Here is a 13,742-nt window from a genome sequence, read left to right on the forward strand (position 1 = left end):
GGAATTTCGATGGCAAAGGGGCAAACATAGTTTAGTGTTAAAGACCATGGATTCTGGGGTTGAGAAATCCTGGGTGATTCCCAGAACTAGTATTTACCCACCGTGTGATCGTCATTTTGCATGCCCCCATTTTACAGATGAGAACACTGAGGCTCAGAGAGTTTAATAACAGGTACTTACCTCTTGCTGTGGTCACAGGAGTTAAATGAGATGATTCAAGCAAAAATGCCTGGCATATGGAAGCATACGGTGAGTGTTAGCTGTTAACATGATTATGATAATAATTATCAAAATCGAGGCAGAAGATTTTAAAAGACATGAACAGGCTGGTGAGATCAAGCAAATTCTACTCCTGACATCTAATGACCTTCCCATATGTCCAAGTGTTTTCAGGGGCTGAAACTACAGAAAGAAGTGTAGTAGTCAGTAGGGTAAAATGGAGGGAGAGTTAATGGATATAGAATGCAGGAAAACAAGCTGGCTGGTGGGGGCCATATTGGGGAAATTTCTGGATCTCCATGGAAAAGAGTAGGCTGATTGGTCATGGGACTCCGAGAGCCCTATATTATTTTTTTTAAGATTTATTTATTTATTTGAGAGAGAGAGAGAGCATACATGTGGGCGGGAAGCAGAGGGAGAGACTCTCAAGCAGACTCCCCGCTGACCATGGGAACCTGACACAGGACTTGATCTCATCACCCCGAGATCGTGACCTAAGAGGAAATCAAGAGCTGGCCACTGCACCCACTGAGCCACGCAGGTGCCCTGAGCCGTATATTATTAATAATCAATATCATAAGCTTTGAAATTTGGATATCAGGTAGGGCTTGAATTCTTTCTCTCAGATAAGTTTTTAAATTCATAGTCCCTTTTGAGTAAGACGACATCTGTCCATTTGGGGACCTCGGGATCCTTCCGCAATAGAGATTCGATTTGCCATTTAATTGTTAAGGCCCTGGCTCTGAGAAGACTTGCCCCCACCCCACACCGTGTGCCCAATGACTCTGAATGCCTTAGACCAGCTTTCAAAAGGTAACTCCATTAACCCAAATGTGACAGTAAGAAACAAGTCCAAACTATTACGAAAATGATGCAGTCATGATCTGTAGTCACTTCCCTTCATTCTTACTGTAGACGGAGTGTGTTATTTCCCCCTTGAACTTGCCCGTGATTTCAACATGATATGTTATCATTTTAATGTCTGTGGTCTGACTCAAGAATTGAGTGATGAAAAACTGAGACACATGAAAAATGGTCCATGGTAAAAGCCTATATTAAGAACATGTTCAGAAAAGAGATTAAACTAATTGCATCCAGGGGAATGTGGGTTAGGAGAGACCGACTTGTGTTCCTACTTAGAGTTCTAGTCTCTGAACACATTTCTCTATTTGATATGAAATTATAGTAGAAAGGAGTTAGCCTGAATAATAAATGTAGTGATAACTGAGGGGAAAAAACATTGTGAAGCCAGAGAACTTTGGTTAAGTGAGGCTGATGGTGACTGTGGGAAGTGTGCATAGCCACGGGTTTGGGCTTATTATTTTCAGTGATGGGAACATTTCAGTTTTCCATGGTCCATAGTCTTGTTTACTGAGCTAGTCAGTATTAAAGCCATTTTATTTTTAGTTTTATTATTTTGTAGCAATGTGGGATGAAGCAGAGATTCCCTACGATTAGAGGAAGGAATAGCTAGGAGAAATATTTCTGAGAATACAAAGGAAATACCTGTTTTGCATATCAAGGTTCTTGAAACCTGGGATCACAAGGGAACAAAATCATTAGCCAAAAAAAAGCAATCTTTTTCATTATTGTTATTAAAAAAATTCCTCTACTTTCCCTTACTGTAAAAATCAAGCTAACTTAGAATATCTGGAAAACATAGGAAAGATAGAAGAAAATGAAAAGCACTACCACAGGCAATATCGAGAAAAACATCAGCATTGTTTTTTGCAATAATTTCGAGTCAAATAAAAATGTCTATCTCAGGGCACCTGGGTGGTTCAGTGGGTTAAAGCCTCTGCCTTTGGCTCAGGTCATGATCCCAGGGTCCTGGAATCGAGCCCCACGTTGGGCTCTCTGCTCAGCAGGGAGCCCGCTTGTCCCCCTCTCTCTCTGCCTGCCTCTCTGCCTACTTGTGATTTCTGTCAAATAAACAAATAAAATCTTAAAAAAAGTCTATCTCTACATAATGTCTGCTTTCGTGAATATACAGTTAGGGGTTCCCCTTTGTATACATGGTGAAAATTTTCCCCATATCGCCAAAACTTTGCTGAAACAATGATTTTAAAGGGGTAGTTAGAGGTCAGTTTACAGAGAGCGGCTCCCATTCGTCAGAAAGGTCAGCTGCCACACACAGACGCTCGAAGGAAACGTGCTCAGTGGGCTGGGCATAAGTGTCCCCATGTGTTAGGTGCAGAACGTCCTTGCTCAGCATGACTGTGCTGATAGATGGCTGAGAGGTACTGACGAGCAAGTCTCATGGCTCCCAACCCAGTCCTGGTTTCTAATCTTCTATAAATTAAATGATACCTTTTCTCCTCTCTGAACCTCAGTTTTCTCTTCCATCTGATCATTGCCAAGACACTCTCAGATCTATGGTGTTGTATCTCTAGACTTGGTAGGTTGGTACCATGAAACATATGTTCATCATTAGCATCATTATTATTTTTACATTTTCTTTCTTTCCATGCCTATTATGTTGTTGCTCTAGTCCAGACACTGACTGACATGGTTTCACGTGTAACATTGACAGTCACCCTATGAAATAGGTGTCATTGTTATCCTCATACTAGAGACAAGGCAAGTGAGGCTCCGAGGGCTGCAGGGGTTAAGTGGGGAGCAGAGCTTCCGCTCTGCCCTACCACGAAGGCGAAGCAGCCTGCGTCCTGGAACATCATCAGGAGCATCACCTGGAGCTGGACACGCCCTCAGTCAGTCTCTCAGCCTCCTCTGTTGGTCACCTGGTTCCTCACTTGTTGGCTTACTGGTCACGGAAGACAGAATAATGCTCCCTCCCCACCACAGATGTCCATGTCTTCATCCTCAGAACCCATTCCGTTTGTTAAGTGGCAAAGGGCAGTTAAAGTCGCAGGTGGAAGAAGGTGGCTAATGAGCAACCTTTTCTATAGGCCATGGCCAGGATCTTCAGATACTCCCAGTATAATCACGACAGTCTTTAGAAGTAGGAGCAGGTGGAGAGGAATCAGCATCAGACTCAGCCACGCTATCGTTGTCCTTGCAGATATAAGGACTCAAGGGCCAAGGTGCAGGTGACCTCTAGAAGCTGGAAGCGATCGGGAAACAGATTCTCTCCTAGAACCTACTGGAAGAAACACAGCTCTACTGATGTCTTGATTTTAGCCCCATGAATCTGTCATCGGACTTCTGACTTCGAGAACCCTAGGGTAATCATTTCATGTTCTTTTTATGCCACTAAGTTATGGTCATTACTGTGGCAGCTATAGGAAACTAATACAGAGGGTGTGCTCTGCGAATTCTGGAAGTCGGGAGTTTTCCGGTATTGACGGGGCTCTGTGCTGTCCGGGGCCAGAGCAGCAGGGCGTCGAACAGGTGCTAGTATTTGGAGCAGGTGGGCAACAGTGTCAAGGTCTGAGTAGTTGCCTGATTTTGAACAGGACTCAGTTGTCAGGGGCTTGGGTGGGACCAGCCCCTCGAAAATAATTAACAGTCTCTTCAAGAATGAGTCAGGCAGATTTTAAAGGGACATAGAGGGATGTGTGGGGGGCTCAGGTGGTTAAGCATCTGTCTTCAGCTCAGGTCCGGGGTCCCGGGATTGAGTTCCACATCGGGCTTCTTGCTCAGCAAGGAGCCTGCTTCTCCCTCTGCCTGCTCTGCCTGTAGCTCTCCCTGCTTGTGCTCTCTCTCTCTCACAGACAAATAAATAAATAAAATCTTTTAAAAATTTTAAAAATAAAGATAAAAATAAAGGGACATAGAGTAATGGGATATGTTACACTAGGATCTAGAGCAGGGCTGTCCAGTGGAAACATAATTAGTTACGTTAGTCAGTTATGTTTTCTGTCTTCAGAAAATGTTTTATACTTTCTCTTTATCCTCCAGATTCAGACTTTATAGAGGTAATTTAAGTGTTGCTCAAGAAACATTAATTATTGTTGTGGTGGTTCATCTCATTTTTAATTGAGTGTTTATTTAATATTATCTTTTTCAATGGCATTTTTTAATGTGTTGCAGTTCAAACCAAGATATAACCTCTTCATGGGAATTGTTAAACTTATCAGTAGTACTGGTGTTTTATTGGTTACATATTAAGTTTTAGAACTTTTTCAAATGGGAATTGTATTGGTCTGCTGGCTCAGGGAAAATAGACAATTGAAATGCACATTGTTTGTTTCAAGATGATGGAAACAGAAAATAATTCTGAACAAGGAAACATCACCCAAAGGCAAGAAGCCAAAAGAACAATAGTGGTTAATATAGTAAATCTAAGCCTAAGTAAGTCCTTTCTCTTACATTTAAACAAAAGGGCAATAATAGTTCTATTTCATAAGAGCATCCCTGGGAGTTACACATGAAAATATTTTTTCCCTCTAGGCAGTGTTTGAATTTTCCTGTTCTGTCATCTATTTTTGAAGCAATTTAATATCTGGTAACATCTGCTCAGTCTGCATGATCTGTATTTCATACTCAGAATAGAACATATGGCAGCATATAAGAACACATCGCCTGTTGTTAAGGAGTCTTATATTTATTGACTATATTTATAACTTTTCTGTTCTCTCCAAAGGAACAAAATCCAATAAAGCAAAAATAAGAAATTGGGCACTACAAGGCAAGGAGACTGAGGAAGGAATCCATGTAATAACTCTGTGGGTTAATATATTTACTATGATTGACCTTCCAATTTGGCTCTGAGTTTCCTAGTAGCAAGAGCAAAATTTAAAAAAAAAAGGAATTTAAAATATAGAGAGTGCCCAGTAGCAGAAAGTTGCAATAAAAACAATTTTGTAAGGGATTTCCCCATCACTACATATTTTTTTAAATTTTAAATCCAAAAAGTATTTTCTCATTGCAACCACTTTGTTCAACAGTAGAGAACCCATCAGTGTGTTCTAAGGTAGTTCTCAAACTCTGGCAGGTACTGGAAGCTCCTGGTGGGGGGAGACCCTCTTAAAACAGGTATCTGGCTCCCATACCCAGAGCTTCTGAGTCACTGTGGCCTGGGAATTTGCATTTCTAACAAGTTTCCGGGTGAATATGATACTGTTGGACTGGAGCTACACTTTGAGAACTACTGATTTTAAGGAGATTGATAGAGATACATGAGCAGAGACACCGAGTCTGGGAAAATATCTTTACAAGAAGTTCTGTGGTACATGCGACAGCGATTCTGATACAGGTGTTCCTGGGAAACATCTTCAGCAGAAGCAAAGGGCACAACTGTGTGGAGGGGAATTTTACAACGTGCACAATTAATGTGGTCCAATGACATCCATTTGCTGTCCATTTTTCCAAGGATGGAGTGTAGAGTCCCTAAGGAAGTAAATGAATAATAGGCTTCTAGATGTAGATTACTTTCTCTAAATCTTGTTCCTTTTAAGCTGGCTTTTGACTGAGACTCAACTTTTTGAGGCCTCCTATTTCTCTCAATTGCTTTCTAATTCAGGATGGTTGTCTCTACACGTATGAACATAAGAGTTTGCTCCCACTCCTTCCAGAAATCCCACTGAAATGATCGGAGAAGGAATGAAATCCTATCTGCCTAAGAAGGGCAGAGGGAGCTTTCAGTGAGTCAGTGAAGGTCATGAGTAGCCAGAAGTGGTCATGAAGATGGGGTCACATTTACCCCCATTAAAAATACTTTCATTTTGTAGTAGATTCATTGGAAATTAAAAACAACAACAACGTACAAGGAGATTCCATACAAGTTCAGTGAAGGGAGTCACCCTTCACCCAGCCCAGTGTTCTCCAGTGGTAACATCTTTGCATAACTTGCAGAATATCAAAGCCAGGAGATTGATATTGGTACAATCCAGAGTTTAGGCTGATTTCAACAGTTTTCCATGTACTCTGAATATGTGTGTAGATGGGTACAATCTTATTGCACATGTTTACCCATGTAACTACCACCACAGTCAAAAACCAGAAGTATTCCACCATCACAATGTCTATCCTGATGCTACTGGTTATAATCACACCCATGCTGTGCCACGGCCTCCATCCCCAACTGCTGGCAACTGCTAATCTTCTCCCCACCTCAATAATTTTGTCAAAAGCATGCCATACATAACCTTCTGAAATTGGCTTTTCCACTCCATGTAATTCCTCTGAGATCCATCCAAGTTGTTGCAGGCAGCAGTGGTTTACTCTTTTTTGTTGCCATATATTATTCCATGGCATGGCTGTAAGACCATTTGTTTACTCATTTACCTTCTGAAGGATTTTTGTAGGAAGAGACCCAGAATGCCCAGTCCAAGGCAGTAATAGTTCAGTTAAATTTGTGAATTATTCTTTGTTGGAATATCAGAGACCTTCCTGTCTTGGGTTTGGTAGGTTTACCGAGGTGAGGGTTAGAAGAGAGGCAGGAATCCTGGTGAGTATTGAAAGACTCTCTAGAGCTTTCGTGTGGGTGTTAGCGCCCCAGAATAAAGCACACTCTGGCCTGACATTTGGTGAATGAGTCCGTCACTCTGCCTGCCTGCTTCGGACTGTCCATCCCACGGGGAAGCCTACTTATTTAGAGGCTTCCAGCTTGAGTTCCTGGTCTCAGGCAAGAGGTCCCAACAGGGAAAAAAACCTACATACAAACAAAAAAAACAAACTGGAGATTCACTTCAGTGACTTCTATTACCTGATGAAGCCCTCGTTTGAGGACTACATGGGAAGAGTCAAGACCACCAGACAGAAATCCCTAGTATAGACAAGGGCCAAGATGAACAAGTGGAACACTTGACCCTGGAAGACAGAAATAATGCAAGGAACAGAAGAGAAATTTAACAAAGCCTAATCAGTGACTGTGGCCATTTAAGAGTGGGCTATTATAAAGAAGAAATGGAGAAATCTGGGTTCTTTTAAATCAGTGGTCTCAACCTGGGGCGATTGGCAGTAACTGGAGATGTTTCTCGTTGTGTTGGCTGGAGGCACTGGGATGTTGGCCTTGAGCAGGCAGAGAGGCCAGCATGCTGCTAAAATACTTCAGTGCATCCTCCACGTGCATACTCCACAACAACCAATGATCCATCCTAAAATGTCACTAGTACTAGGGTAAGAAAACCTTGCTCGAAATTAAAGCCATTATTGCCACAATAATCTTAAGAAAGAAATACTCCTTAACACCTGAAAGAAATATTATTAGAATCTCTCAGGATGTAAAACAAAAGAAACAGAGAAAACATGGGAGAATCATTGACTTAGATGATCAATATATGAGGGCCCAACTCCCAATGACTAGAAGTTCCCCAGAGGGAGAACAGAGACAACGGAATCAAGGAAATAATCAAAGAAATAGTAGAAGACAACTTCCCAGTGTTGAGCAAAGACACTAGACTGAAGCAGGATGAAAGGAGAAAGGCTCATTTTGGGGGACACTGTGGAGAAAGTGGCTGTGAACATATGAGAATTTGGGGGAGGTATCAGAGAACTCAGCAATGTTTGCCATTTTTAAGGCCCAAATTAGTTCCAAATAAATAATTCTAAAAAGTTTCCAGTTTGGTTTGCAGTTTTTTCTTCATTAAAATTAACTCTACTAGAATGTCCTTGTAGATAGATCTTGATAGCAGATGGTTTGGTTATGGGTCTTTTTGTCTTTTAAAACCATTTCCTTATTCATGCCACAGACCTACTGAGGGGCTGGTACCAAAACCCTGCCCCTTCTTGCCTCGCTCCTGCTGTGTTGTTAGGGAAGGGAAACCTCAGTGAGGATCCGGGCAAAAATGTTTATTTTCTAGGGGATGAAGCTGAGTTCCACACAGAATGGGTTAATGATCCAAGGTCATTGAGTCAGAAGGTCTGATTCTCAAACAATGGATATTCCAGGCAGTACCCCAGTAACAGCAACCCCATGGAGTTTTGTCTGAATAACATCCGTGGACTTTAATGGGTAGTGCTCAAATTCATAGACTTAGATGATTTTTTCCCTGTGGTTAATGGTCCTTTGTTTATATTTCTCAATGCCCTTGTAGTTTTCTTGAGCAATATAGTTATTAATGTACACTGCAGTTTTGTTGAGGATAACTTCTCATCTTGCATAGCACAATGTCACAAAGCAAATAGTACAGTGTCTTATAGGTAATTGGAATTAAATGAATGTTAATTAATTCATTCAACAGATAATGAGTACCTATATGTACCAGGTACTAATTAAGGAGGTATACAGTGGAACGTAGATACATTCTTTGCCTTCATAGAGTTTATATTTTATAGGAAGATGGACAATAAACTAATATAATTTCAGGCAGTTAGGAATGCACCGAAAAAATAATAAATTTGAGTGAAGGGTGATTAGCTTTGCTATTTTGAATAAGGCAGACAGGAAGGGCTTTGCATCTAGAAATGCCATTTTCAGAAAGAAAATCTATGGTCATCTTATCACCTTTGCGCCTCCTTAGCAATGAAAACTCAGAAATATATAATCGTTTTTCATGACTTTATCCCTTTTAGTACTCCCTCTGGGAAAGGTAATTGGACTTTGAGAATTCCAAGACTCTTTTCAGGGCTGAAAACCTATGACAAGAGACATTCTACAGAGCAGCAGAGATTCTTATCAGAAATGTCATAAACCTCAGAGAGCTCGGGTTTTCGGGTAGAAAAGGATGATTCTCATGAATCCTTTCAGCCATCCCTTCAGCTCCCTCTGTGGTGTGTGCCTGTGCATGTGCGTGCCCGTGGACATTGAGTGTGTGTCCAAGGTTGCGCCTGAATGTTGACTGCCTGACTCCTGTCGTTTCTGGTGCATTCTTCACCCTCCACCCTTGGCTGATGAGGTCTTAGGAAGAGGAGTCGTAGAAAAGGAGGAGGCAAAGGGCGGTTATGCAGGTACCCGATGCTGTCCTGGGATTTCACCATTTGTTTTTCATGGTTTAAAAAAAAAATGAGAGGCAGGTTTTCCTATCTTGCTTCTTACTCTTCTCTTCTTGTCCTGCGTTGTCTTCCTCCCCACGTGCACACTGTTACTCAGGCAATGCTCTAAGACTTAAGCCAGCATCCCAGTGGAGCTTCTGGAGGACACCAGCCCCAGATGCTACCTTCAGTGGCATGAAAAACCCCAAGAAAGAGCAGCAGAACTGTCCAGCTAGCCGAGCTAACCCACAGAACCTTGAGAAAGACAATGACCATGTTAAGCCATTAAGTTTGGGCGTGGCTTGTCACACATGCAGCCTTAGGTAACCAGAACTGGCTATAAACTTCATTTTTCCACTACATGAGCCACGAAGATGGCAGTGTGTTTTGCAGTATTGTTCTGAAAACAACAACAAAAATGGTGCCAGTGCTTTTTGCTGGATGCCAACTGGTACCAGAAGACCATGGAGCTGTCTGCCGACGGGAGGACCCAGACTGCTCTTTGCTGCAGGCATAGTGCTTGGGTGGATGTTGAAATGAAAGCCAGTCACAGGATGGCGCATCTAGAAGGTTGAGAGTCCCTGTCTGGTTTGAGGAGCACCTGGAAAGAGTTGCCTGCCGGGCAGTGCGAAATTGCTTCTTCTGGGGGGATGAGGGTGGGAGGGCAGGATACAGTCCTAGACACCATAATTAGAGGATGTTGTTCCAGAAGTCAGTATACCCAAGTAGAGGCTAAAAATAGTTGTGCATTCTTTGCTGAGCCCAGCTGCTACCAGGGCATTTGGCTCCCAGCCTTGGGCTCCCCCCACCCCCTGCCCCACCTTCATTTTCATGCGTTTCCTCCTTTCGATTCCTTTAGCACAAGAACAGTGCATTCTTTTGGCTTCCTTGAAATCCATGTAGAATCATTCCTTTCTTGAAGGCTGTTGGGGCATCTATTTAACTGGGAGATGCTAGAAATACGCCCCTTCGTACAGAGAAAGTAACCATCCAATAACACATTAGCATAGGCTGAAAAAGCTAAAACATGTAAGATAAAGATTTTGAGGTTGATAGAATCAAAGAAGAGGTGTAGAGAGGTTTTGACTTGGCCAGAGGTCACATAATTAGTATTAACTGGGGAGCTGGGGTTTGAGTCCACTAATTACTCGTTCCTAAGAAGGGTGCTGCACATGGAGTGTTGTGTTAGGGTCCTTATTAATGGTGTCTTACTTTTTATCTGGGTGCAGTGGGTACGGTGGGCAGAGGAGGAGGTAGATCTAGGAACCTCCTGAAGAAGAAGCACCTAATAACCACTTTAAGGTCACAGGTGAGCTTGGTTGTAGCAGAGGGCGTCGAAGGCAGAGGGGGGAGCAAAATGGAGTCCAGATAGCCCGTGATGGCTTTGACAATGCATGAGGGTAGTTCAAGTATTTCCTCAAGTATTATCTTCTCATGTCCTCCTATGAGAATAACTTTGCAAGCCAACAGAGGAAATAGAAGTGAATCTCTGTCTTTTTCTCTCCTCTCCCCTCCCCCCATTGCATGCGTGTGCACCCTCATTACCTTTATCCGCATATATGTGATACACTCTTCTTCACGTATACAACATACATGTTAGTGCCTTGTCCAGCTCTCCTTTATGAGACCAGTGTACACATTCCCCGACTGCTGTAAATGTTGGCTGCTAACGGTTCATGGCTGATCTCCTTCTCAGCACCAGGAGAAATCATTCCCTCCGTCCTGGGGACAGCTCAGTGCCAAAAATGAGGGGAAAAGGAAGAACAAGACTGACTTTGTCTCAAGGTGGAGACTACTCTCAGATAAAACATCTGTTACGCTCCTATCTGTTTATTCTTCTCTGATGAGTCAGACGAAGGCTAGACTTTATCTGAGATCATACCCTTGTTCAACACTTTCTCCCTTTCCATCTTGTTTTGCTGGGCCCTAGAGGTTTGTCTCAGAAAGCACTCCCTCAGTCACATGCTTCTGAATCCCTGTCTCAGGCTCTGCTTCCAGAGAACCTGATCTGTACACACATACACACACACGCACATGCCCACATACATACGTGCATATGCATATACAACATCTTTATTTTGCAGATAACAAAACTGAGGCTGCTGAAGTTAAAAAAGAAAAGAAAAGCCTTGGCCAAGTTCACATGAAATGCATTAATGTCAAAGCAATGACTAGAAACCTTTTATCCGGAATGCAGATCTTGCCTTTGTTCCAAACTAGATTGGCTGTAGCATATTATAATCCTTCATTAATTCATGAGTTTTTGGGGAATTGATTATATATGGAGGAACCTGTAATTTCCTTTTGTCGATCCTGCAAGGTCTGTTCTAAGTAATCTCATCCCAGTTGATTTCAACGAGGAAGGGGAATATGGGTAACTTAACTAGAAGCCGGGTCGCAGTTTTCAACAGGCTTTGCTGTGTAGAGTGAGGTGGGAAATGTGTGGCACGGAGATGCTATCTCTTCGGGGTCAAACATCTCTCAACCCGCAACACATGGAAATTGTGGAATGGGGCTGTCGGAAATTTTACACATTCATAAATATTGATAGGCTGACAAAGAATTTTAATTTTGAGATGTCTGACTCTGATTATTTCTGAAACATAAACACCTTTTAATTCTCCCCTTAGGCCAAAGATCAAGCTTTGGCTGTCGTCTTTTAGATAAGGCATCTGACTGTTCGATGTAATCCAGATTCGTACACATTTCTGCCCAGGGAAGCTAACCATTCAGCTGTTAAAGGAATGAGAAAGCTGGCTCTTGCCTAGGACCTCCTTGTTTATTTTGCCCAGGAATCTCCCACCTTGGGTGGGGGTAGGTAGGGTTCTCCTGAGTAACCCTTTCCTTTCTGTTTTCAGATAAATTCTGATTTTCATTTTTTCTAAAAGATTTCATTCATTTATCTGAGAGAGAGGGAGTGCACAAGCCGGGGGAGGGGCAGAGGGAGAGGGAGAAGCGGACTCCCCTCTGAGCAGGGAGCCCTCGCACACAGGGCTCGACCCCAGGCTGAGGAGATCATGACCTGAGCCAAAGGGAGCTATTGAACTGACTGACCCACTTGGGAGCCCCATCATTTTAATGGTTTTTAATGAAAAAACAATATAGTATGGTAAGAACACTTCACACATAAGATCTGGGCAGATTTTTTTTTATCACTGACCAAACAAAACAGGGTTTGTAACTACAGATGCAATGTTGGGCAGTAGGTCTCTAGAACTCGTGCATCTCGCATTGCTGATAGTCTGAACACCATTGTGCTCTTTGCTTCTGTGAGTTCGGCTATTTTCAGAGACCTCATGTAAGTGGACTCAAAAATATTATAAAAACAAACAAAAGCTGTGCTGGTGAGGGTGTGGAGATATCGGAGCCTGCGTGCACTGTTGATGGGAGCACAAGATGGTGCCAGGTCACGGAAAATGGCATGGCGCTTCCTCGCAAAATCTTAGAGGACTTTGCTTTTCAAATGCAACATTTGAGCAACTTCTCACTGCATTCGGATTGGAATCCAAACTAATAGCCATGGTCAGTACCATCCTACCACCTCATCTCCCCATCCTCTCATCTCTCAGTCTCCTTGTTCACGGCTCCAGCCACAGTGGTCTTCGTTCCATTAACACCCTGTCGGTCTCCCGTGTGGGGTCTTTGCTCATGGTGTCCCACCCTCCTGGGGTGCCCTGCCCCCACACATGCTCTCTCTCTCGTTAGCTCATTCCCTCACAGAAGCCTTTCCTGACATCACTGTTAATTCATGGAAGAGCGCTCTACTTCATATTGTCCTTCAGGAGTTTTATCAGAACGTGCACATACTCATCTGCTTCTTTAGTTGTTCAAAGTAAGGATCTCACCAGTCTTGGTTACATCCTCTGTTCTCTTTCCTGCTCACCTTTGGGTTATTTGAACATTTAAAAAATTGTCGATTTTTTTTAACTCTCTTTTTAAATCTTTTATCTATCCTATCTTTGTAAGGTTTTTAAGTTGTTGCTTTAGGGGATATCTAGCTAGCTAATATAGCTTTCCACTATCTACTGAAAATCAGCAGCTTACCATTTCCAGTGGAACGTAAACATCTTTCCACCATTTGTATCATATTCATGTGGACATTATACTGTATGCAGCTCTGTGCTCCCCCCAGTTTATGTCATAATTGTCTCCTATGGCACACCTCTGTGTATTGAAAACACCAGTAGACAATGTTTTAATTTTCTTTAATTAACTAATTAATTAAAAGATTAATTAATCTTTTCTTTAATTTTCAAGTGTATTTTAAGGGATTCAAGAGGGTCTATTAAGTTTTTCTTTGCTTTGCTTGTTCCTCATTATTGTTATTCCAGATTTCTATCTGGTATTGTTTCTCTTCCAGAAGAATTCCCTCCTTCCTTCCTTCCTTCCTTCCTTCTTTCCTTTTTTCAAATAACATTTTTTAAAAAACATTTTATTTTTTATTTGAGGGCGGGGTGCATGGGGCAGAGGGATGGAACAGGGGCAGAGCAGGGAGCCTGATGTGGGACTTGATCCTGAGACTCCAGGATCATGACCTGCGCTGAAGGCAGTAGCTTAACCAATTGAGCCACCCCGGCACCCCCAGAAGAATTTCTTCTAGCAATTTTGTTAGAGCAGGTCTGTTCTAAATGGTTTCGTTTAGTTTTGCTTTTCCTAGTCTGAGAATGTCTTTATATCACTTTCATTTCTGAAAAGTATTTTTGCTT

The 13,742-nt window shown here is 42.3% G+C and overlaps 1 long non-coding RNA gene across 1 annotated transcript in view; it reads left to right on the top strand.

Moving 5' to 3' along the window:
* The first annotated feature begins 3,270 nt into the window (after nt 1–3,270).
* Nucleotides 3,271–13,742, top strand: part of LOC116865961 — a 107,263-nt gene continuing 96,791 nt past the window's right edge. The window contains exon 1 of the long non-coding RNA XR_004382282.1: nt 3,271–3,404. This is a non-coding gene — a long non-coding RNA (uncharacterized LOC116865961). The remainder of the gene's footprint in view (nt 3,405–13,742) is intronic.

The sequence above is a fragment of the Lontra canadensis genome, unplaced genomic scaffold (assembly GCF_010015895.1).
Source record: "Lontra canadensis isolate GAN:19392208 unplaced genomic scaffold, GSC_riverotter_1.0 scaffold8, whole genome shotgun sequence".
Classification (NCBI taxonomy): Eukaryota; Metazoa; Chordata; class Mammalia; order Carnivora; family Mustelidae; genus Lontra; species Lontra canadensis.